Source organism: Neophocaena asiaeorientalis, unplaced genomic scaffold (genome assembly GCF_003031525.2).
Source record: "Neophocaena asiaeorientalis asiaeorientalis breed wild unplaced genomic scaffold, Neophocaena_asiaeorientalis_V1.1 scaffold389, whole genome shotgun sequence".
Taxonomy (NCBI): domain Eukaryota; kingdom Metazoa; phylum Chordata; class Mammalia; order Artiodactyla; family Phocoenidae; genus Neophocaena; species Neophocaena asiaeorientalis.
In genome coordinates, this window is record NW_020172821.1 from 404,199 (window position 1) to 429,470 (window position 25,272).

At 39.2% G+C, this 25,272-nt stretch overlaps 1 protein-coding gene and 1 pseudogene across 1 annotated transcript in view; one reads left to right on the top strand and one right to left on the bottom strand.

The window, feature by feature from the left end:
- Positions 1–16,483, bottom strand: part of ELMOD1 (ELMO domain containing 1) — a 108,958-nt gene extending 92,475 nt beyond the window's left edge. Inside the window, exon 1 of the mRNA XM_024741871.1 lies at positions 16,422–16,483. The gene's annotated coding sequence lies outside the window, so the exon portion shown is untranslated. The remainder of the gene's footprint in view (positions 1–16,421) is intronic.
- Positions 7,619–8,126, top strand: LOC112397620 (methyltransferase-like protein 5 pseudogene; annotated as a pseudogene).
- Positions 16,484–25,272: the final 8,789 nt, after the last annotated feature.

The window sequence follows — 25,272 nt, forward strand, 5'->3', positions numbered from 1 at the left end:
GATATTATGTGGAGCCAGGAGGCCTCTGGTGGACCAATGCTCTGAACTTGGCTCTTCCACCTCAGAGGCACAGGCTTGACACCTGGCCGAAGCACCAAGACCCTGTCAGCCACACGGCTCAGAAGAAAAGGGAGAAAATAAAGAAAGAAAGAAAAAATAAATAAAATAAAATATAGTTATTAAAATTTAAAAATATTATTAAAAATTAAAAAGTCATAAAAAAAGAAAGAACAAGCAACCAAACCAAAAAACAAATCCACCAATGATAACAAGTGCTAAAAACTATACTAAAAAAAAAAAAAAATCAGACAGATAGAACCCTAGGACAAATGGTAAAAGCAAAGCTATACAGACAAAATCACATAAAGAAGCATACAGATCCACACTCACAAAAAGAGAAAAAGGAAAATATATCTATATATTTAAAAAAACAGGAAGACAGCAACCAAATCAATAAACAAATCTACCAATGATAATTAACTCTAAGTACTAAACTAAGATAAACATAATACCAGAAACAAATTAGATGCAGAAAGAAAACCCCAAGTCTACAGTTGCTCCCAAAGTCCACTGCCTCAATTTTGGGATGATTCATTGCCTATTCAGATATTCCACAGATGCAGGGTACATCAAGTTGATTGTGGAGATTTAATCCACTGCTCCTGAGGTTGTTGGGAGAAATTTCCCTTTCTCTTCTTTGTTCGCACAGCTCCTGGGGTTCAGCTTTGGATTTGGCCCCACCTCTGCATGTAGGTCGCCTAAGGGCATCTCTTCTTTGCTCAGACAGGATGGGGTTAAAGTAGCAGCTGACCTGGCTCACTCAGGTGGGGGGAGGGAGGGGGTACAGAATGCAGGGCGAGCCTGTGGCGGCAGTGGCTGGCATGACGTTGCACCAGACCGAGGCATGCCATGTGTACTCCCAGGGAAGTTGTCCCTGTATCACGGGACCCTGGCAGTGGCGGGCTGCACAGGCTCTTGGGAGGGGAGTTGTGGATAGTGACCTGTGCTTGCACACAGGCTTCTTGGTGGCTGCAACAGCTGCCTTAGCATTTCATGCCCGTCTGTGTTGTCCACACTGATAGCCGTGGCTCGTGCCCATCTCTGGAGCTCGTTTAGGTGGTGCTCTGAATCTCCTCTCCTCACACGCCCCGAAACAATGGTCTCTTGATCCTTAGGCAGTTCAGACTTTCTCCCAGACTCCCTTCCAGCTAGCTGTGGTGCAGTAGCCGCCTCAGGCTGTGTTCACGCAGCCAACCCCAGTCCTCTCCCTGGGATCTGACATCCGAAGCGGAGCCTCAGCTCCCAGCCCCCACCTGCCCCCGGCGAGTGAGCAGACAAGCCTCTCAGGCTGGTGAGTGCTGGTCAGCACCGATCTTCTGTGCGGAAATCTCTCTGCTTTACCCTCTGCACCCCTATTGCTGCACTCTCCTCCATGGCTCCAAAGCTTCCCCCCTGCCCCGTGCCATCTCTGCCAGTGAAGGGGCTTCCTAGTGTGTGGAACCTTCTCCTTCACAGCTCCTTCTCCAAGGTGCAGGTCCTTTCCCTATTATTTTGTCTCTGGTTTTCCTTTTTTCTTTTACCCTACCCAGGTACATGGGGAGTTTCTTGCCTTTTGGGAAGTCTGAGGTCTACTGCCAGTGTTCAGTAGGTGTTCTAGGAGTTGTTCCACATGTAGATGTATTTCTGATGTATCTGTGGGGAGGAAGGTTATCTCCACATCTTACTCTGCTGCCATCTTGAGGGTCTGCCAGGCCATATTCTATGAGCTTTATTTATATTAACTCACTTAATAGTCATCCTACGAAGTGAATAATAGTATCTCCATTTTACAACTGAGAAAATTGAGGTATAGAAAAATTAAGCAACCTTTCAAGGTCACCCTAGCAGCCTGGCTCCTAAAGCATTGCTATTAATCACTGCCCTGTGCTGCCTGTGGAAAACGCTGAGGTAAAATTCTGTATTGGCATAATAGTGTGTATTCAATTCAAATGAAAATGCTGAGCTGCAGATAACCAAGGCCTGGATGTATAGCTGCACCTCAAAACTTAAGCATTCCTTGGAAGCTAGCTGGGGGATCCTTGAATAATAAGAGTTACTATGCCACTGAAAATTAACCTCTTTCCTTTCTCAAAGCAAATGTACTACTAATCTGAAAAGTTTCTAAAGCAAGTTTTATGTAAAGAAGTTATACAACAGAGCCAAAAAAGGACGGTTTTACATTCTTCCTTGAGGCCTAATTTCCAGGGGTGTATGAATCCTTGGCAGTGTATTTCTGAAATAACTTAATAAAAACACCCCCTCAATGTAAATCTTGTGTTCCCTTGGGTTTAGAAAAATCCAATGAAATTCAAGCTCCTGATCCACACTGCTATTTGTGTGGTGATTTCATTCTCCTCAAATTATTCTTTGAGTCATTGGTCTGTGTGACAGTGTCTCTAAATCAACTTTTTCCCTTGTTTTTCTTTCAGTCTACCTCTATATGTTTTAGTTTCTGTAATACATTACATCTTTCCCTTTGTAGATCACAATATTTGTTTGCCTTTTTTTTTTTTTTTTTTTTTACCATACATAAAATACATCTAATGGCTGGTAAAATATTCCAAATCTACCTAGGAGATATATACTAACTTGAATGAGTTTTCTTATATTCATCAAAAAGCAAAATAAGTTCCATTCTCCTTTACATTTCCCTAATTCCTTCTTGTTTTTGTTTCCTTTTCATACTGCAACACTTCTAGGAGGAAAAAAATCAATCAAGTGGGTCAACCTCAAAATATACCTTACTGTAATTAATTATAATCAAAAAATGAAAACACATTCTACTCCCCCTCCCCAGAATCTAGATTAAAAAGAGAAAGTTTGGGCAACATTTTTTAGCAGTAGTGAAAAAAATTCATTTAGCAGTTGGGAGAGGGGAGCACACAACTTTACTCTGCCGATGATAAATTCAAAATCAGCAATATCAATATTATTTGTCACTGATTTAATTTCTCAGTTTGAACTATTCTTCTTGTTTCAGGTGAAGGAAGAACAAAAGCAATGACATGTTAAACCATAAGATTCATAAATAATAACTTTTACAGTTTTCTTCCCTAAGAGTAAGATTGATCAAAAGCTGCTTTGGGTATCATAAGAAAGCCTATGGCTAATTTGATTCAATTCCATTTATCCTGTGTCTTCATTATACTATGTCACTTTAAATATTTTCTAAAAGTAACTGAAAAAATTTCCTGATGACAAATGATAAACTCCAAGTAAATGACCTTAACCTATGTGGAAATTTTAGTTTTCCTACTAAACGGTCTCATAGTATGTACTTGTGCCCTGCTAGAGTCTAATGAAATCATAATGGTGACTTCTCTCAATTAGTCAGTCAGGTAGACACTTTTGCAGAAACAGATATAGACTTCTCTTTTCCCATATTTTCTTCAGCAAAAGCTATATCTAGGTGTAAAAGGTAAAATGGAAGAGAAAGGCCACTATTCTGATATAGGCCAAAACTTACAGATAATTGAAGGGATATGATTAATTCAGCTCACAGTTTTCAGTAATTCTCTATTATGCTCTGCAAGTATGAATGCCTGTGGATGGTGTTCAAGAAATTAGAGAAAGTTCTCCGAAACAAGCCTGACCTTTCGGCAGGAAGCGCATCTCTGTGGGAACACCAGGGAAGGGCACAGGTGGTTTGTGGGTAAGAAGGAGCAGGTAAGTCACCTGCAATGTGAGTTGCTGGGCTCTGGCTGAGCCAACCCCAGAAACAAAACAAGGAGGTCAGTTTCCTTAAATCAGGTGGGTCAAGTATCAGGTTCAAATTAGGCAAATAAATAGGTTCTGAATTAGCAAATTCAGATAATGACTAAGTTTGCATCATGCTCCCTATTTTGTCAAGTCCTAAGAAGCACAGTTTCAGTTAAAGGAAGACACAGACAGATGAGGAACTCAGTCTTCAAAAGATGTACTGCAATCAGACTTACCATGTGAAACAAGAAGGGAAGGGAACGGAATGGGAAGGGAGGAAGGAGAAGGGAAAGAAAAATTTCTAAGGCTATTTATGAGCACCTGAAACATGTACAAATTGCAATTTTTTACTTAATATAGATATGCACATGAGGAGAGAGGAGAGCAATATAAAAAATTACTATCCCAGAGAAATTTAAAAATCTTTCATATTATGCATTTACATTTCACACATGCTATGCAGCATGTCATATTAGAGGTATAATGCTCATGCATAATAATCTGCCTAAGGCCACATTCCAGAACTCTCCTTTCCTCTTTCTCTGGTGATTCACTTGAAAAAATGTCCTGGTGATACTCACTAAAATGACAAGTAAGAAGTTGTTTTCCTTGTTCAGGAATTAAACACTCATCCAAAGTTTATTTTTGTGATTTATAACAATGGAGGCCATGCCAGCCACAGAATTCAGGATTGTCTGCAAATATGTTTATGATTTACTTTAAAAGTATAGTGATTTTCTGGCTTTCACTGTGGTCACCTACATCCATCTATTGTTTTCAGGGAGGGAGCAAAGAGAGGGAGAGCAGGATTGATGAAATTTGTCTTTAATCTACAAAAGAATAAGGAAATTTCTAAATCTAAATATTAATCCATTTTCTACAAAAATACTCAATCTAGATTTTGTATGTTCTCAACTATATAATAGTTTTAGTTTTAAAAACTTTTTAGCTTTAAAAGTTAAATTTCTAAATTAAACCACAATAAAAGAATGGTAAACTTATGTTTGCATAAAAACTAAATGAATGTGATTTTGCCAATCTAGCCTGATGCTTTTTGCAAACTTTTCACTTTCATATAATGAGAACATAGAGAGGGTATCTACCTATAAAATTTGACAGAAAAGTCCAAACAAATTCGGATATTTCCAGGGGCCTGGAGGCAAACAGGGTATCTTGCTCTGAAGGCATCTGCTGACTCTGATCACACAGATGAGATAATAGCATTCTTCTGAGAATGCTTCTGAGAAGTAGACCATTTAGATTGAGCTTCTGCAACAATTTGTGCTGTAAAACAAATTTTAAAAATAGTTTTAACCTCACTTTAGAGCTACGATTTGATATGCATGACTTGATAAATGTATGCCGAATGAGTGTTGTTTGATTCTTTCCAGTGGAATTTCATCAGCACCATCAATGGTAAAGTGTACCTTTATGACATGTGCCTTTAAGGAAAAATAAAATGTTGCTAGTTAAATTATGATGCATCCCAACTTCAGTGATGGGGGTGGGGGGAAGAATTGATGAAATACAGTAAGATTGAAGCCCATTTATTTCCAAATTCCAGGCTACAGTGTTTCTTCGAAGAATCCATTGGTTGATGAAAAAGAATACAAATGGCCTGCAGCAAATCACACAAGAATCTTACTCTCTGACTCAAACATTTTTATTCAGGTTAAACCAGGTTAATTAAGTAATTCTACAATATGTTATAGGTTGATTACACATGACTAACTCATGCCCTTCTTAGCCTCATAAAGAGCCTCCCAACTCCTTCCTGCATAGTCTCTCTGAGCTCTGGTTTCCTTCCCCTATCACAATCCCTCCATTCACACTCACACACATATGCGTCCTCACACATACACAGGGCTCAAGACAGCTTCCTTATACTACAAAGATCGCTCTGACCATAAACATCTCAGGAGTGATAAACATTTATCTACGCAATGAGTGAGTGAGTAGATAAATGTTTGGTTGAAGGCAGAGCATGGTCTAGTCCAAGCTCCATTTTCTTATATTTATCTTATTTGATGTGATTTCATGTGATGCTACTTCTTGAAAGGCCTGCTTTTGGCTTCCATGTTTCCATGTTCTCCTGGTTTTCCATCTATCTCACACTCTTCCTCTGCCTGCCTTTTAAGTGTAGATATTCCCCAATGTTCCATTCTCGACCTTTTCTGACACCATGCCTTTCCTAAGTGACCTCTTGGAGCCTCAAACAAATCCAACAAATGACTTATCCAAGGACAGACAGCCAATTGGTAGGAAAAGACCTCAGCTCTTAATTCTAGTCAGTAAGCTTTATCATGCACTTAATATGTTCAGTTCTTTCTAAGCACTAGAGATACAAAATAAGACAGTCTTTGCCCACAAGGAATGGGAAATCTAGCAGTTCTCACACATGGAATCTAGTGCCCTTTCTGAAGTCAGTATAGAAGCTCTGAGCTGTCTTCAATGAAAATTCATTTCAGTCATGTCAGACTAAACTGGACTATACTCTAAGACAAGGGTACCTAACCAACATGTCACAGTTCTATGGACTCTTCACAGATGTGTGACAAAATTCTGATCACTAATTGTATGAAATTCTTCTTCTTTACAACTGGGGATACATATTATTTACAGTAGTATGTGTTAAGTAGGATATTTTGCTAAGAAGGTGGTATGACTAGGTTAAGAGAGTATTAAAATTTACTATGGGTAAAGGAGAAAAGAGAAGTAAGCAAAACAAGTATGGTAATTGTGGAAGTTTACATAGGCAATGTGAGACACTTACTAAGCAGTAATTAATTCACTATAATTATTGCTGATTCATTTACATTATTTCACATCTTTAATTCCTTTTAAATGTGCCCTTAAAACTTCTGTCATGGACTTCCATCTAAACATGACAAATAAAACACATGTAATCCCACCAACCTAAGAGTAAAGAAATCAAAAAGCATAAATCCATAAGGCTAAGGGTAACAGGAGTGCACATGAGATGTCAGCAGAATTCTGGAAGCTGAAAGAAGATGGGAAAATGGTAATTTACTTAGCCTAATTGACTAAACCTGCAGTGAGGGAAGTGACCCGAAGGCAATACAAATTAGAGTACGTAATCTCAGTCATGTTCAGGAGTTAGGGATGCCTAGGTCTTCTGAAAGTGGAGTGTAAAATGAAGTCAACCACAACTTGGCTGAAAGTTTTCATAAGGATTAGTTAGGCCTTACATCTCCTCCCCACCTTATGAAAGTAGGCATAACCCCTTCTCCATTCTATCAAAAGAGGTAAGATTAACTCTTGAAGAGGTTGAGCTAGAGAGGCTCTGAACTTTTGGAAACAAGAAAATGAGATTGAGCTGTCATACTGAATACTAGGAGGTTAAATGAAAGTGTACATGATAAACATGAGATTTATCCAGCCTCCTTCTCCCACTCAACTCCCAGAACAGAGGCAGCCAGAATACTAGTCCTCAGGAGATTTATCCCTCAGAAAACCATCCAAACCAAGACACATGTGGATCTCTCCTAGGCAAAAACAGTGATAATGGGAGAACTGAGGAAGCAGAAGTGAGTGAATGCATATAAGGGAGAGAAGTTAGGTATGAAAGTTAAATCTTCACTCTTGTAGTAGAAAATCAGTAGATCTGATATTTTTATATATTGAGGAATAACAATATTAGCAGATTATGAGGTGGAACACATCAGAAGAATCAGCTAAAAGAATTAAAGTGATTATACCTGAGAAAGAAATCTGGGCAACGGGTCTATTTTTCATTATGTTGTATAATTATATGATGTTTTTAATGATATGTAAGTATTACTCTGATTAAAAACAAAAACTTAAATTTAAAAAAGGTGACACACATATGGTGGGGCTTCCAGCCTCCTGAGGTCCATCAATGTCCTTTAACCCTGTGAACCCACACTTTAAAAAAACAAAAAAGAAGAAACTAAGGTTCAAGGAACTAGAAAGTCACCTGCATCAAGTAGATGGATTCAGAAGCCCAAGTTACTTTAGAACAGTATCCCACCAGGCCACGCACTGCAGGTTGTTTGTTGAATTTGACACAGATGAAAATATTTAATAGAAAAGTGGAAGAGTTTGAGCTGACAAATGTTGACATGGTTCAAGTCATTTGATATAGTAATTATGAATCCTCCTTTTGGGACCAAAAATAATAAAGGGATAGATATGACTTTTCTGAAGATTGCTTTGGAAATGGCAAGAAGAGCAGTATATTCTTTAAACAAATCCTCAACTAGAGAACATATTCAAAAGAAAGTTCAGAGTGAAAAATCAAGATAGACATTATTGCAGGATTGTGATACGACCTACTAGCATCACATAAATTTCTTAAAAAGAAATAAGTGGACATTGAAGTATTCCTCACTTGGTTTTCTTTTTAAAAACCTCCCCCCAAAAGGTAGCTTAAAACCTAATTAAAATAAATACAAAATTTGTCTATTAAAAAAGGTGCCACAAACTATAGATTTTATTTCTAGGAATGTAGTAACAATATTTTGAGTATGTGTTTTAGAGCTATATACTGAAGTATTTACAAATGGTATGGTATAGCACCTGAGATTTTCTTCAAAATACAATTGGGTGAATAGAGAGTAGGGCTAGAAACAAAACAGCATTGATCATGAGTTGATAATTATTGAATACTAGGATCCATTATGTTATTATTCTGTCTACTTTTGTATATATTTGAAAATTTCCAAATAAAAAAGTTATCAAAAATAAATGTGCCATCCACAAAACTGAGAATCACTCTACCGGGCATATTTTATAGCCAAGCAAGGCTATAATGATTAGTACCTGAATTTGTTCACAACAGAAGTTAGAGGTGAATCTATTAGTCTTCAACAGCTTTGGGAGACTACTAGAACAATGAAAAGGAATTTGGTGTTTAACTCACAACATTTCCATGACTGATCTAATTCTCCTAGGTTCTCTTTAAATCTTCTACTCTAGAGCCCCCGGTATGATGTTAAGTATCATCATCTTTTAGTAATTACTTACTGAGCTTTTTTTCTTAATGGTAAAAAGTGTAATAGCATATATATCAATTACATCTTAGATTTGGTAAAATACGTTAGATGGATTGAGGAGAAAAAGTGGCAATTAAAACATGACACACTCTAATAATGGTTCCTAATTTCATAAATGTTAAGATGAAGAAAACAATTTGAGTCTTGGAATTGATGAAACACAATTTTTTCCCCCAAAAGCATCCCTTCTTATCCCAACCCTTCATCCCCACACTAAATGAATCTTGACAATCAGTAGATCCACATAATATCTGCCTCCATTGTAGTTTGACAGTGGTATCCCTACCTTCTCCTACTTGTCCTCATAGCACGAATTTGAAAATACCAATTTTGTTTGCCTCTCCTTCTATCAAATGCCAAGCAAGTTTCCTTGTTTCAGAAATACTCAGAGAATGAATAAGTATTTCCTTTTGCACCTTTCAGAGTGCTTTGTACTCAGTAGGTCCCAGTGACTGACTAATATGCCAATGTAAGCATGGACTTGCACCCTGTACCAGCAGGGATTATTATTACAAGGAACAGAAACTAGCTCTGCCTGTTTAAGCAGAAAGGAATTTGTTCTGAAGGTAATTCCACAGAATCTCCAGGAGGGCTAGAGAACTGGGTTTAGAGGTTACGTAGTCAAAAATAATGCTTAAAATGATGACACAAAGCCAGTCCAGTAAAGACACCTCTGCTGCCACTACCAGGTCTAGACTCAGTAGCTGGCTCCACCAACCCCACCCCAGCACTGGTCAAGGGTGTTGCCAACTGAAACATCTGCCACTGGGGCAGCGTCTGGGTCCATGTCTATGATGCAAGGATGTCTGGGAGAGGAAGCACCTGGCACTTTTATCTCCTATAGTGAGAAGTGGCCTCTGTCTCATAATGTGGGAGAGCACCCCCCCAACATGGGAAAGGGGTTCAGACAGCAGTGTTCAAAAGGAATGATGGGTGTCCACTCTACACTATAAACAAACACCTTTGAAAGCCAAAACACAGTGCAGACTATTAGAGTACACACAGAATACACTGAGTGAATACATTTGCCTTTCATCTTTGTCTAATTTGTGCAATTTTATTTTAGAACCTGGAAACGTGCCTACTTCGTGACTATTCAAAGTACATATCATTTCATCTAAGAATTTCAAGTATGGTCTTAGCTAAGTAAACCCAGTGGTGGTCACAAAGTAGATGCATTTATTTTAAGTGATGATTGATTAATTATCTATGGAATAATCTTTAAGTAGAAAAGAATAAGGATATTCATTATTAATCAAGAAAAGGATGTACAATAGTTATATGCTACATAAATGTTACTAAGCTGAATTAGACGTTGGCAGATTCATGTATAAGTGCCTGGGAACTCAATTTAAACTGCATAATCTGATTTAGGAGGTGCTTTTAAGGTCATGTGAGCCAATATCCTACTCAGGCTCACATGAGCCAGTCCCCCTTATTACATCCCTGACAGGTGGCCCAAAATGCATCATTTTCAGTACAGTGCGTTATAGTGTCTGTTTCTGATCTTTTCACATGAATCCAACCAAAGAAAGCATTAATTTCTTCTGTACTGTTGGTTAATACTCAAGTGAACTAAAACTAATTTTTGCAACTCAAACTGTTGTTAAAGTAGGACTTCCACTCCCTATCCTTAGGCAACTAATTTTAGAAACTAAATGAAGCCAACATTTATTCTTTCTGAATATAATCTTAGTTTCAGCCTGGGCTAAGGGATATTAAGTTTAATCCTGATTGTCATTCACATTCACTAGTTCTTAGAGCTTTGCATTATCAACAAACCAGTTATATGTATGGTCTAAGTATATCTGAGTCACTGATAAAATTGTAGAAATGTCAGGGTCAAGGGAAGAGCTCTGAAGGAGGCCAACAGAAACCACCTCCTATGTGGCTTTCACACCTGTAAATTTTCTTTGGTTACAGCTGATGAATCCAGCTATTAGATCATATCCCAGACCTCATTTCTGCATCTCACCTACAAAGATTACTTGTCTAATTGATAGATGTGTCCCAGAAGGATAGAGTAGATGTAAAAATTTGATGAGTCTGGCTCTATTTTAAATATTGTAGGTTATCTATAATTTAAAGGAATAATAGAAGAAATATTTGATACAACACAGAACTCTTTAGTGAAGCAAAAACTATAACCCAAATTTTTTATTTTGTGTCTTGATTTTCATGTACTGGTTCACATATTGGGCTACATACACATTATACATATATTTAGGTGGTCCTATGTTAGGTGAATATATATTTATAATTGTTTTGACTAATGATGTGCATAATATATATTTTAATTGAAACAGCTTTGATGAATGTTTACCATTTTAAAGAATGTATGATAAAACTTCTCAATTAAAAATAACTGTTTTAAGATTTTTGCTAACTTAAATGGATTCTAAGACCAAAGAAAATCTGAAATTAAAATGTAAGTGTTCTACTGGAATATAGACTCTTCAGAAAATCTGGCTTCCAAATACTGAAGGGTAGAGCATTCTGATTCTTCTTCTGAAGGAAAAGGAAGAAATGTACTTGTATAGTAAATTCATTCCAGAGACTGATTCATACTTAAAATATTTATAATGCCAAATGGTAATGTAAAAAACAATTAGGGAACAGAGATTATGATATCATTGATGATATTTGCTAAACCAAAAAGCAGCTGTGGGATAAATAAATTATTAGTTTCATCATGAATGAAAGCTTCAAAACATATGGCAATCTACTTATACAAGGGATAGGACTGAGAGTTATAGCAGCTGAAATAAGCTCTTATACCATGCATTCTAATTAATGAAGTCCCAATCCCAATAATTAAAATGGAAACTATGTTTAAAAGCTATGTAAAGACCTTTGAATCTTCAGTCATTAGCTTGTTTGAAACTAATTTTTTAAAGAGGTTTAATGAGCTCTCCTTAAGCATTTACCACAATCATCTTGCTTTGTAACAAAAAAGCAAAAAAGCAAACACAGCAGATTGTGAGTTATTTTGATGGCATCTGAAACATTATAGAGAGTACATAGACAGTATAGAAATTGTCTAATTACATTGAGAATGGAGTTATTTATCCTTTAGAACACAATGTTTATTTTATAGACATAGATGATTGGAGTTGACACAATATTCTCTTTTTAAATGTGCATATCTTCCATTTTATAGCACAGAAACTGATGTAAAATAAGACTTGCTTGTGGTCAGCATAAGTGAGTTGGAGGGTTAAAAGCTCCTGGGATGCAAGAACATGCTGTCTTCAGATTCTTTAAATTCAAAGTATTTACTGAAGACTTAGAATGTGAACTGAGCACACAATTTCAGTTAAAGCTCTCTCTGGGTGACAGCCCGCATAAGTTGTCATTAGAGATCACTGAAGTAAGGCTTTCTTCAATAAGTCATATCCATATGAAACTTCGCTGAAAATAGAAACTATAGTCTAATTGCCTTGAGATTTTAGCAACTTCAGTATATCCTTGATCACTCTTTTTCTCATGTACTATCAGAATTATAAGGCAGGACATGTTTGGCAGACACTACAAAAAGGAACAATACAAAAACCTGAAATAGAAGTGTTTTCTGTTCTATTTTAAGGAATAATCATTTGATAAGAAAGTCCCAAATTAACTGCTTCACTATACATTTTAGCAGAGAGTAATTTTTATGATTTTAAAAACTTATTGTAAAATATGAAGTAGAAATTTAACCATACATATGATAAACATATGAGGCTCTTCTGAAGATGGTCCCTAGAGATAACTAGATTTGTTGACAGAAGTGCAATCTAGAATGGCACTCTATCATCATTTGCTTGAGTTGGCAAACTGGAATCTTCAGAAAATGAAGATTTTCTGTAGTGGTTTGATCTTCCACTTCCCTGGAAAATTCCTATAATGATCAATAGTGAAAGTACCCACTGGGTCTTCAGAGACACAAATGTAAGTGGTGTGCTATTTTTTGGAATTAATTGCATTTGGAACCTTCTCAGTAGGTACTCTCTGGTACTACAAGCATATGGTCATTTTCACATAGTGCTATTTCTGTAAAATCTATATTCTTTCCATTATCAGAATCTGCTTCCTTAAAGACAGCTGGACTAAATCAGAAAATGATTGCAATTTAGTATCTTTTCCTATTTGAAGCAACAGATTTGCTAAAACCAAAACATCTGCTTATCTTATTTCAGGAATCTGTGCCAAAGCAACAGAATATTGATCAGCATCTCAAATATTACATTTAAATACCATCTTTTATATAAAAGTAATAAAACTATTTGTTTGATGATGCTTTTTTACCTGAGGAAACCAGGATGGTAGCAGAATAGTGAAGGAGCCCTTTGGGTATTAGTCAAAGGGCAGACCAACTGTTTTTTTTTAATGCAATGAGATGCATTCACCCAAGTACCAGTTACCAATCCTTGCACTTGTCCCTTTTCACCTCCCTCTTCCATTCCCATCAGCAACTATGTAACGTCCTTTAGAATCCCCTTCTCACTTCCCTCATCTTCAGCAGGCTTCTCTGTCCTCTGAGGCCATCAACTTCCAGCTCCACTCCATTAGGTATAAAGCCATGGGTTTCTATCTTCCTTGCCTCCCAGGATAAGATCCTACTCTCATTCAAAGCCAGACCTGTCAAAACTGCCAGTCATCTTACTCCCTGACTGGAGCTGCTCAGAAGAATTCAGTGTCCTTCCCAGGCTCCTAGGGTGGACCCTGCAAGTCTTGTATCTTATGATGTAGATCCCTTCCCCCACCCCACTTCCCCTACTCATCTTTGTATGTTTTGGCACTTCTCACTAAATCTAGCAAGCTGAGCTGTGTTGAACTGAAACTACTAACTTTTTTTTTTTTTTTTTTTTTTTTTTTTTTACACGGGCCAAAAACATCTTCTTTTTTTTTTTTTTTTTTTTTTTTTTGCTGTACACGGGCCTCTCACTGTTGTGGCCTCTCCCGTTGCGGAGCACAGGCTCCGGACGCGCAGGCTCAGCGGCCATGGCTCACGGGCCCAGCCGCTCCACGGCATGTGGGATCTTCCCGGACCGGGGCACGAACCCGCGTCCCCTGCATCGGCAGGCGGAGTCTCAACCACTGCGCCACCAGGGAAGCCCCGAAACTACTAACTTTTAAGCATGAGTTATTTTCAATAGCTAGAACCAGAACTGGGCTTGTCCCAGATTGCCTGCAGAACAGCATATGATCTCTGCTCCACTTTATTTTTTCAAACCATAGTGATCCCAGAAAGAGGAATGAGAAATTTCCAGTGACTATAGAGTTGCCAAATAAAATACAGGCTGCTCAGTCAAAAGTGAATTTCAGATGAACAACAAATTTAAAAATTTTGGGTGTAAGTATATCCCAAACAGTGCATGGGATATACTTATACTAAAAACAATTATTCATTGCTTATCTGAAATTTGAATTTAACTGATGAACAGCCTGTATTTTTATTTGCTGAATCTGGCAGCTCTACCAGTGACTCTTTAAAAATTCTCAGAGGACTCAAGGAATGCTTCTTTAGAGCACCTGGATGTTTGTATCTAAGCTCTGCACACTTCTCAATTGGCCATATTTTATGTCTGTTAATGCAGCTGGGTTACTTTCTGAGCATCTCAGTAACATACTTTAGGAAATGCTGTTTATTATATAAAATTTTTACTTATCTTGTTAATTTCATAGAATTCCCTTCTAATACCATCTATCAATAATTTCAGCACAAAGAATACTGTAATGTTGCCCCAAATGTCATGGAAAGCTGATATTCATAGTCATTACTATGCCTGAATTAAGTCTTTGTATTAATAATTAAAATTTTTTGAAAATTTAATTTTGAAAACACAATATGGGAAATAAATGTCTTTCATTTTGGGATTCCTTTTCTTCATTAATCAAGCACAGTGAGACATACTGTCCTCACTAACAGGCTAGGGAGAAGCAGCCTGGCAGGTGGAAGTGGAGCCTGTGGTGTAACTGCAGTGGGTCTTTTTTGGAAGAGCCTTCTCTAAATGTGGAACATCTGTAAACTGAATTGCTTCAGCTTCACTGTGTATGGGCTGGCAAGAGAAGAGAGTTGCCTCTTTCAGCATCATGTAAATCTTGGAGGCTTGAAATCTTAGTCAACAGAGGAATTCCTCACAGGTCATTTAGAGACATACCTTGTCTCATTAAGGGAGGAAAAAGCAGGTTTCTTCTGCAAAGGAGCACCATTTTAGAATATTAACTGTTTTGTGTGTCGGTTTACTGATTAATGGTGATGGTGCAATGGAAGTTATACCCTAAAGTGTAAGGAAAGATGCCCTACAGCTTGTTCCAATCCTGAAAGTTCGTTACATTAATGTGTTCTTGACAGTGATTACAGAAAAGATGTTCATTTCTTATTTCCATGAAAGAATTTAGGAAAGATAGATGCCTCCCAGTGTAGAGGGATACAACTTTTGCCTTCTTCAAAATTTCAACTAGATCTCATATTCAACTTTAAGGGAGAGAATGACTAAGTCTGTGTAACTACCTGGTGTTGTAAGATGATAATGAATTAAGACGTTTATTCCAACATAAGCCCATTACCTGCTTTCCACCATATTGGCAGCTCCGGTTTGTCAAGCTCCAGGCACAACACGCACACTGCAGAGATGCAGAACAATGCCTGGATATCTGCCCAAGACTGGTCTCTCCAAAGGACAGACTCAATTTATGGTACCCATCTAAAGCTCACTGGGGGTTATTAGCATCTTTTTCCTATTTGGTACAGGGAAGGGATGAGATTTGGAAAGCTGAGGCACGGGGCTTCCACCTGCCTGTGTGCAGAGCAGAAAAGCTGACAAACATATTCATTAAACTTGATCTGAAGCAACCGAGCCTGCGAGGTCGTTCCTGAAATATTCATAAGGTGTGTTACCGGACTCGCTACTTAGAGGTGGAGTAGAAACACGGTGAATAGGGGCACTCTGTACTCACACTTGGGGGAAAAAAGGCACTCACAACAGCACGCCTCACCACCACACTTCACTGTTTTGCTTTTAATAGCTCTGTCAGCCGTGGCACCCCACTCGCCTGTTCAATTCTACCTGCCTAGGAAAGAAGGTGCCCCAATAAGTGAGGGGAACCTGGCAGTAGGAGGAGGCACCGCGCGCCAGCCCCTCAGACAGTTCCTCCGGGTTCGCAGCGCTGATTACCCCCCAGCTCTGCGGTCCGCCAATCCGAAGTCCTACACTGCCCCAGAGGCCTAAGACCATGGGGCAGAGGACCTCAGGACCTGGACAGGCCACTCGCCCGGGCCAGGCCTACCTTCGTCCCCACCTCCCATTTCGGCCTCTGCCAGGCATGCCTCCTCCAGAGCCCTCGGCGTTCCGTTACTACGTGACCCGCGCCCGGGCCAAGATGCAGCTCTCGCGCAGACCTGTATCCCCCGGTGTTCATTTTGGGGGGTCAAGATGGGAGAACAGATGACGGTCTTGAGTGACCACGAAGCCTCTGAACCGAAGTAGTATGCACGTTCATTCCTGCCCCCTCTGCCCATAGTCTTGGCATTTCTGCTGCGCCCCATACACAGCGCAGCTCTCACGGTGCCAAAAGTCCTCGCCGCCACCTCTCTCCTGTTCAAGGGCATTCGCCCCTCTCCCCTCCGCTCCTGTAGGGTCGCCCCTGGACGCAGCTACTCACATGAATTTAGCGGCGGCAGAAGCTCAGCAGGTCCTGGCGTGCGGCAGTCGGGTCTCCATCTCCGCGTTCCCCAAGGGTTCCAGCTGCAAGCTCCACCGCGGCGATCGACGAGGTCGGTCCCCGGCGCAGAGCCTAGACCAGGGTGGCCGCGGCTGCAGCACCGGCTGCGGGCGCGGGAGGGGCGGAGGCGGGGCAGGAATCTGGGTCGCTAGGAGCAGAGCAAGCTGGGATGGACCCCAGGAGGCCGGCGGCAAGGAGGCAACAGAGAGCAGCCCGGGTAGGGAGTGCGGAGGTTTCCCTGGAAGCACACCGCGGGCTGCGACTGAGCATGCCCAGTCGCCAAGCCGCCCACACGGTGCGGGGGAGGGAGCGCGCGAGTCTGGAGGGAAAGGGTTAAATCTGCGGACCCTGCTTCTTAGGCAGAGAGCGGGGAGTAGGCTGCATTGGCAGAGTTTAATTGCTCCTGGGTCTACCCCCGAGAGGAGCCGTGGGCTAGAAGATGGTGAACCTCGGAAGACTGTCTATGGGATTCCCAAAGAGTCCTGGAATAAGAAGGCAAGGTGTACTCCTCGCTCCCTCCCCAGAGAATTGTTCAGAGGGCCAAGTTTGTTTTTTAGCTTAGCTCCAACCTCTGCGATCTCACCGAGTGGCTCCCCTAATCCAGACATCCACCCCTCACCTGCTTTCCTGTGCCTGGGGACCTCTCCTGCAGGAATGCCGGGGCAATCCCCACCTTTCCCTACTACTGGACTAGTCGGGTCAAGTTCTCAAAGAGCCAGCTCCTAGGTTTGTAATGGAGAGATGGCCTCAGTCCTCTCAGGTTACATATTTGCATTTTAATCAGGTTTCAGAAACAATACCTTAACCCTGGGGTTAATTATAATGGATGGATTATAGACACCAAAGCCTGGGGCTATAGGACTTGGACCAGAACTCACTTCACACACACACACACACACACACACACACACACACACACACACACGAGACCTGTGCCTTTCTTTCGTATTATGTTTCATATTAGTAACGAATGTTTCTGTCTAATGAAAAAGTTTCTTAAGTTAGAGGCAGCATAGGGTAGGGAAAGACAATGACCTTCATGGTCGGCCTTGATTTCAGTTTCATTTACCACCACAGTAGTTTACCCAGCTATTCTGCCCCTCTCTTACCTCATCTATAAAATGGAGAGTGGTAATCCCTGTCTCTCTGGACTGTTGCGAGGATTAAGTAAGGCAATAAATGCAAAGCACCCGTTCCATAGTAGATGTTCACTAAATAAAAGTCTCTGCAGGTTCCACCTCCACTATACTATTTTTATGAAAGGTTAGATTAGTGATAGTCTTTAAATGCTGAACATTTATTGTGTTCCTTCCTCACATTAAATAATAATAAACCCTTGATCCTTCTAGCTTTTTATTGTTTTTAGAAGCATTAGTCTCTATTACCTTTTCTTTCAACTCTCCAGTTTCTTCATACTTCCTGAATAAACCTCTTGGAAAAAGTTAGACCAAGGCCATATATGAGTCCTCTTTGGAAGGAAAAGCTTTTCAGGAGAGATTCACTGTGGGCAGGTTTATCCACATGACAGAAGGATTTTACTCCAAATTCTTTTAAAAGTAATTTAATTTTCTTACATTTCCCTGTGGTCCTTCTTTCATAACTATTCCATAAAGTAAGGTATACCTGTATGGAAGGAAATTTACTTTCCGCTGACACTAAGTACATTTTAAAGTATCTGTGTTTGAAAAATAAACTTTTCAATATCCCCCAAACATACCATGTGTTTCATAATGCTTTGCCTTTATTTATGGTGTTCCAACCTTTCTGGAAGACTCTTCTCTTTCCATTCCACTTCACAAAGTCCTACCCATTCTTCAAGTTCAAGTGCCACCTTCTTTCTGAAAGCTTCCCCAACCCCCAAGGCAGAGTTAATGCTCTGCTGCCAGAGCACCAGTGCGTACTGGTATCACAGCACTTATCACAGTCTACTGCTATTGTTTAATCAATGTAAAACAATTTACTGAGCAACTATTATGTGCAGGCACAGTTCTGGGTGCTGGGAAAACAACAATGAACAAGACTGACAAGGTCCCTGCCCTCATGGAACTTAGAATCTAGTTTGAAGAAAATAGGCAATAAACACCTAAAAAGTGAATAATCTCCAAGGACACAAGTCAAGTATTTTTTGTCTTTGTGTTGTTCATCAAATTAATCTATAGGCCTTGATTCATTCTCTCAAAAACATCAATAAAAATATTAATATTGGCCCTAGGTCGACCAAACTACATGGACATGGATCCCTGCCAATGATTTTTACTCCTTTCATTTGACTCCCTCAGCTAATTTCTCTAGGTAGATACCTGCAATTCATATGATGAATGAAAGGGGATGGAGGAAGCCCAGAGAGTTTAATCTCCATACCAAATTATATCTTTTTTCTAAGCTCAAGGAATGACATTTCTCCAATGGCCAGATTCAGTCTGGACTCCCATATCTCCTACATCTCAAACATCTCCTTCAGGATCATGTACCACTCACAAACCCTCACCTTCTCACCACCTTTGTCCTCTATTTATGTCAATAGTTATTCTCTGTTGTATATCATTTGACCGTTTGGATCTACCTACTGTCTGAATAACTTAAGCTTTTCTCTCTGTTTCTCTTACTGTCTGAATGTGAGACAGACTTGGCACCACTTAGAACCAACTTTTCCAAAGTATATTTGTACACATATATTCCATAGCAATTAGTGACAGCCTTGCCACCTGTTAACATTTAACTCAGGGCAGGACCTTATTCATCCTTGTATTAAAGAATTTAACAGACAGTTAATATGTGACAGATCCTCAATAAAAGATTGTAAAATGAATGAATGAATGTATACAGGTTCTCAACCCTTCTTGATTCCTCAGATTATAGGTCTTTTCTAATTGGTCTTCCTAATAAACCTAGTATTTGGGTCAGCTTTTCCCTTTCCTAGTCTACTAATTTCCCTCCAGTCACAAATTCACAGATTTCTACAATTCAGGGTCCACATAGCATTGTGAAAGAAAATCCTAGCCATAATTCGTTACAAGTGTGTGTGTTTTAGCTAAAGCCACAACCTATCATCTATAAATCAGTATCACTATTGCTTCCTCCAATCCACAGTAACTATCTTAAAATTTTTTCTCTTTCCACCTCCTCAACCCACCATGTTTTTAACAATGTATATCCAGCTCTCCCCACTGCACCAGAGAAGAGAGACCATTGAGTACCATCACCCTAGGAATTACCTTATTATTGTATTTCCTCCACACCCTTTCTTTCCTCTTCCTAATCATCTCAGCAGAGTAGCTTCATTCTTGAGCTAGTCTGTACCAATAGGCTATCCTCTTCCATCTTTATTCCCTTTCTTCTGGCTATCACCAACTTTTCTCTTTCTCTCATCTCTCTCAACTATCTTCCACCTTCTAATAAACATATCCAGAGTTTGTTAAGAAAACTGACTTGACCACAGTGCCCTTTTAAGATATCTAAAAATAAACTATCTATTATAAAACTCCCAGGGTTTTAAAGAATGAGTTTTAAAGAAAACTCCTTGGCCCATTCCCATTTCTAGGCATTTCTTTTCTGCTTCATCATGGCTACAGTTACACCTGCCAAGCCTATAAGTACACAAAGGTGCAAGACCTTGTGCTCTGCTAACTGAAGCAGCTTTCCTACATATCCCCATCATTAAACATCTTTTATCTTTTAGTTGACTACTAGGTACTGTTCAAGGAAAACTACTATGATATGCAGCTTTGTCATAGGTAAACAAATAAAGCATTTCTCATCAGTTAATAAACATTGGAAAAATACAGCTAATAGATAATCTAGTAGGATGACATGCAGAGAGGTTTACAGAATTTCAGGTAATAGACTTGTTGGAGACTAATATATCTTTGAATTAATCCAGGAAATTCTCATGGGCTGCCAAATTGGCAGGGACCCATGCCCAGGTAATTTGAAGGAAATTGATATCAACCAGGGTTCTTGGCCTTACCCCAGTGAATAGAAAGTGACTAAATGCCAGACCAGAAATTCAGGGAAGGCTTTACTGGGGCTCCTGTAGCTGCAGGAGGGAGTGAAAACAAGCAACGGTTTCCCTTTCTTGCTCCCCGAGGGGAGGGCAAGCTGGTTCCTTATATGGAGTGAGAGTAGATAGTGGTGAGTCTATGGGTCAGGCTGAAGGGGTAGCTTAGGTGTTTTGTCTACCCCTTTGGTGGTGTTGAGTGCAGGGGTTTTTGCTACTGACACCCTGTTTTTGCTCCCAGCTCTTCAGAAGTGGCAGTTGGGTTTTTTGGTCTTTTTATATCTTCTTGTCCTTAATTTGCCCCAACTGCACATGCATACAATTATTTTTAGTCTCTTATAGTTTCTTTGGATTTTGTTGCTCAAGGAGACGTTTGTCCAAGTGCAAGTATTGCAGCACTGCAGCAAAGGGTCCCAGGTCCCAGCCTGTCTCACGATTAATTGTTTGAATGAAGGCTGTAAAGTGTTTGGTGACATTTGCTACAACAGTGTTACATAATATTCAAGCACCAGCCTGGAAGTTAAGGGACCTGGACTTAACTTCTTTCAACTTTATCTCTAAAGTGAGGATGATAATAATAAAGAATATTTACCTCGTGTTGTCGCTGGAAGGATTAAATTAGTAAATGATTTGTAAAGTGCTTAGCATAGTGGCTGGTCCATAGTGGTCCATAAATGTTAGCCATGAATCCAGCTGCATTATTTCTGGATAAAAAGTGTATTTAACAGAGTACCATGAGATCAACAGAGAGGTAGTTGAAGAAACTGAGATCACCTGATGTAGTATTTAGAAGTGATGAGTAGAGAATCCATGGAGGAGGAAGTTGTGCCTCTACAGTCTGCCCAAATTACAGCAGTGGGGCTGAGGAGGAAGGGAAGACCTAGGAGATGCTGTGCTCTGTCATCTGTTTGGACTCCACATTTGTCCATTACAAGTGACAGAGTTTGGGTCTTTTCCAGACAGGTGGATCTCTTACTGAGCACCATCCTTAGGAATTCATTTGAATAAGAACATCCCCACCCAAAGGCCTCTTTCTTTAGCAAGGTTAGATTGAGCAATGGGCAAGTAGGAATTTCCTGCCTGGATTATTTTGTGGGTGGAGTGGGAGTCCTGGCCCATTTATCTATTTTTAATCTAGCTCTGGTCTTAAGTGTTGTGACTTGAAGAATTGGTAGTAGGAGATGTATGTATTGTATGTATTGTCTTCACAACGAAATTAGAAATGAAACCTCTGAGCTTAAAAAGTATTAGGCCTTGTCTCAATTTTACTTAATTGTTGTATAAAATTTAAAAATTAATTTAAGACCACTCTGTTTTCCAATAGAATAAATTTTATAGACCTATGGAGTTCTATGTACAAAACTGAAGTGACAGTTGGACCCAGTATGGTTGTTAATATCTATATTGATAAAATTGTGACTGAGATTATGTGAGTTATTCATTCTGCCAGAGAATGCTTTAAACAAAATAAACTAAGATTCTTAGACATGCTGCTATGGCAGTAGTTCTCAAAACATGATCTAGAGAAGGCTTTCCAGTGGCCTAAAGACTAGTCCAAAATGATTATTTTTAATTAATTAATTTATTTTTATTTTTGGCTGCATTGGGTCTTCATTGCTGCGAGTAGGTTTTATTTAGTTGTGGCAAGCAGGGGCTACTCTTCGTTGCGGTGGCTTCTTTTGTTGCAGAGCACGGGCTCTAGGCATGCAGGCTTCAGTAGGTGTGGCACGCAGGCTCAGTAGTTATGGCTCGTGAGCTCTAGAGCTCAGGCTCAGTAGTTGTGGTGCACAGGCTCAGTTGCTCCACAGCATGTGGGATTTTCCAGGACCAGGGCTCGAATCCATGTCCCCTGCATTGGCAGGCAGATTCTTAACCACTGTGCCACCAGGGAAGTTCCCAAAGTGATTATTAATTCACTTAATAGTCAGTTATTAAGTACCTAGTATATATAATACACTATCTTAGATGCTGGGGGTACAAAGATGAATAAAACACTGTCCATGATCTTGAAGAACTCATAAGCGAGATAGAGCCACAACCATTTCTTCAAGGTCAGGAAACAACCAACCTACCAAATACATAGAAATAAAAATAGCAAATTAAGCAAAATGAGGTGACAGAGAAACATGTTCCAAATGAAGGAATAAGATGGAACAAAACCTCAGAAGAAGAACTAAATAAAGTGAAGATTAGGTAATCTACCTGATAAAGACTTCAAGGTAATGATCATAAAAATGATCAAAGGACTTGGGAGAAGAATGGATGAACAGAGTGAGAACTTAGAAGTTTTTAATAAGGAGTTGGAAAATAGAAAGATGAACCAAACAGATGAAGAACACAATAACTGAAATGAAAAATATGCTAGAAGGAATCACTAGTAGACTAGATGACACAGAGGAACCAATCAGTGAGCTGGATGACAGAGTAGTGGAAATCACTGAAGCTGAACAGAAAAAAGAAAAAAAAGAGATGAAGACAGTCTAAGAGACCTCTGAGATAACATCAAGCACACTAGCATTCACATTATAGGGGTCCTTGAAGGAGAAGAGAGAGAAAAAAGGGACAGAGAACATATTTGAAAATATAAAAGCTAAAAACTTCCCTAACCTGGGAAAGGAAACAGACATTCAGGTGCAGGAAACACAGGGTCCCAAACAGGATCAACACAAAGAGGACACATTGTAATTAAAATGGCAAAAATTAAAGATAGAGAATATTAAAAGCAGCAAGGGAAAAGCAACAAGTTATGTACAAGGGAACTCCCATAAGGCTATCAGCTGACTTTTCAGCAGAAACTTTGTAGGCCAGAAAGGAGTGGCATGATATGTTTAAATTGGTGAAAGGGGAAAACCTGCAACCAAGAATACCTGGCAAGGCTTTCATTCAGATTTGAAGGAGAGATCAAAATTTTATGGACAATTTGTCTGTTGATGGACATTTAGGTTGCTTCCATGACCTGGTTATTGTAAATAGTGCTGCAATGAACATTGGGGTGCATGTGTCTTTTGGTTTATGGTTTTCTCTGGGTATATGTCCAGGAGTGGGGTTGCTGGGTCATATGGTAATTCTATTTTTAGTTTTTTAAGGACCCTCTATACTGTTTTCCATAGTGGTTGTATCAATTTACATTCCCACCAACAGTGCAAGAGAGTTCCCTTTCCTCCACACCCTCTCCAGCATTTATTGTTTGTAGATTTTCTGATGATGCCCATTGTAACTGGTGTGACGTGATACCTCACTGTAGTTTTGATTTGCATTTCTCTAATACTTAGTGATGTTGAGCAGCTTTTCATGTGCCTCTTGACCATCTGTATGTCTTCTTTGGTGAAATGTCTATTTAGGTCTTCTGCCCATTTTTGAATTGGGTTGGTTTTTTTTTTTGATATTGAGCTGCATGAGCCATTTATATATTTTGGAGAGTAATCCTTTGTCCATTGATTCATTTGCAAATATTTTCTCCCATTCTGAGGGTTGTCTTTTCATCTTTTTTATAGTTTCCTTTGCTGTGAAAAATCTTTTAAGTTTCATTAGGTCCTATTTGTTTGTTTTTGTTTTTATTTCCATTACTCTAGGAGGTGAGTCAAAAAAGATCTTTCTTGTCAAAGAGTGTTTTTCCTATGTTTTCCTCTAAGAGTTTTATAGTGTCAGGTCTTACATTTAGGTCTTTAATCCATTTTGAGTTTATTTTTGTGTATGGTGTTAGGGAGTGTTCTACTTTTATTCTTTTACATGTACCTGTCTAGTTTTCCCAGCACCACTTATTGAGACTATCTTTTCTCCATTGTATATCCTTGACTCCTTTGTCATAGATTAGTTGACCATAGGTGCATGGGTTTATCTCTGGGCTTTCTACCCTGTTCCACTGATCTATATTTCTGTTTTTGTGCCAGCACCATATTGTCTTGATTACTGTAGCTTTGTTGTATAGTCAGGGAGTCTGATTCCTGCAGCTCCATTTTTTTTTTCTCAAGATTGCTTTGGTTATTCAGGGTCTTTTGTGTCTCCATACAAATTTTAAGAATTTTTGTTTTAGTTCTGTAGTAAATGCCATTGGTAATTTGATAGGGATTGCAGTAATCTGTAGATTGCTTTGGGTAGTATAGTCATTAGCACCACTTATTGAGACTATCTTTTCTCCATTGTATATCCTTGACTCCTTTGTCATAGATTAGTTGACCATAGGTGCATGGGTTTATCTCTGGGCTTTCTACCCTGTTCCACTGATCTATATTTCTGTTTTTGTGCCAGCACCATATTGTCTTGATTACTGTAGCTTTGTTGTATAGTCAGGGAGTCTGATTCCTGCAGCTCCATTTTTTTTTTCTCAAGATTGCTTTGGTTATTCAGGGTCTTTTGTGTCTCCATACAAATTTTAAGAATTTTTGTTTTAGTTCTGTAGTAAATGCCATTGGTAATTTGATAGGGATTGCAGTAATCTGTAGATTGCTTTGGGTAGTATAGTCATTTCACAATTTTGATTCTTCCAGTCCAAGAACATGGTATAGCTCTCCATCTGTTTGTGTCACCTTTGATTTCTTTCATCAGTGTCTTATAGTTTTCTGAGTACAGGTCTTTTACCTCCTTGGGTAGGTTTATTCCTAGGTATTCTATTTTTTTTGTTGCAATGGTGAATGGGATTTTTTCCTTAATTTCTCTTTCATTTTTAGTGTATAGGAATGCAAGAGATTTCTGTGCATTAATTTTGTATCCTGAAACTTTACCAAATGCATCAATTAGCTCTAGTAGTTTTCTGGTGGCATCTTTAGGATTTTGTATATATAGTATCATGTCATC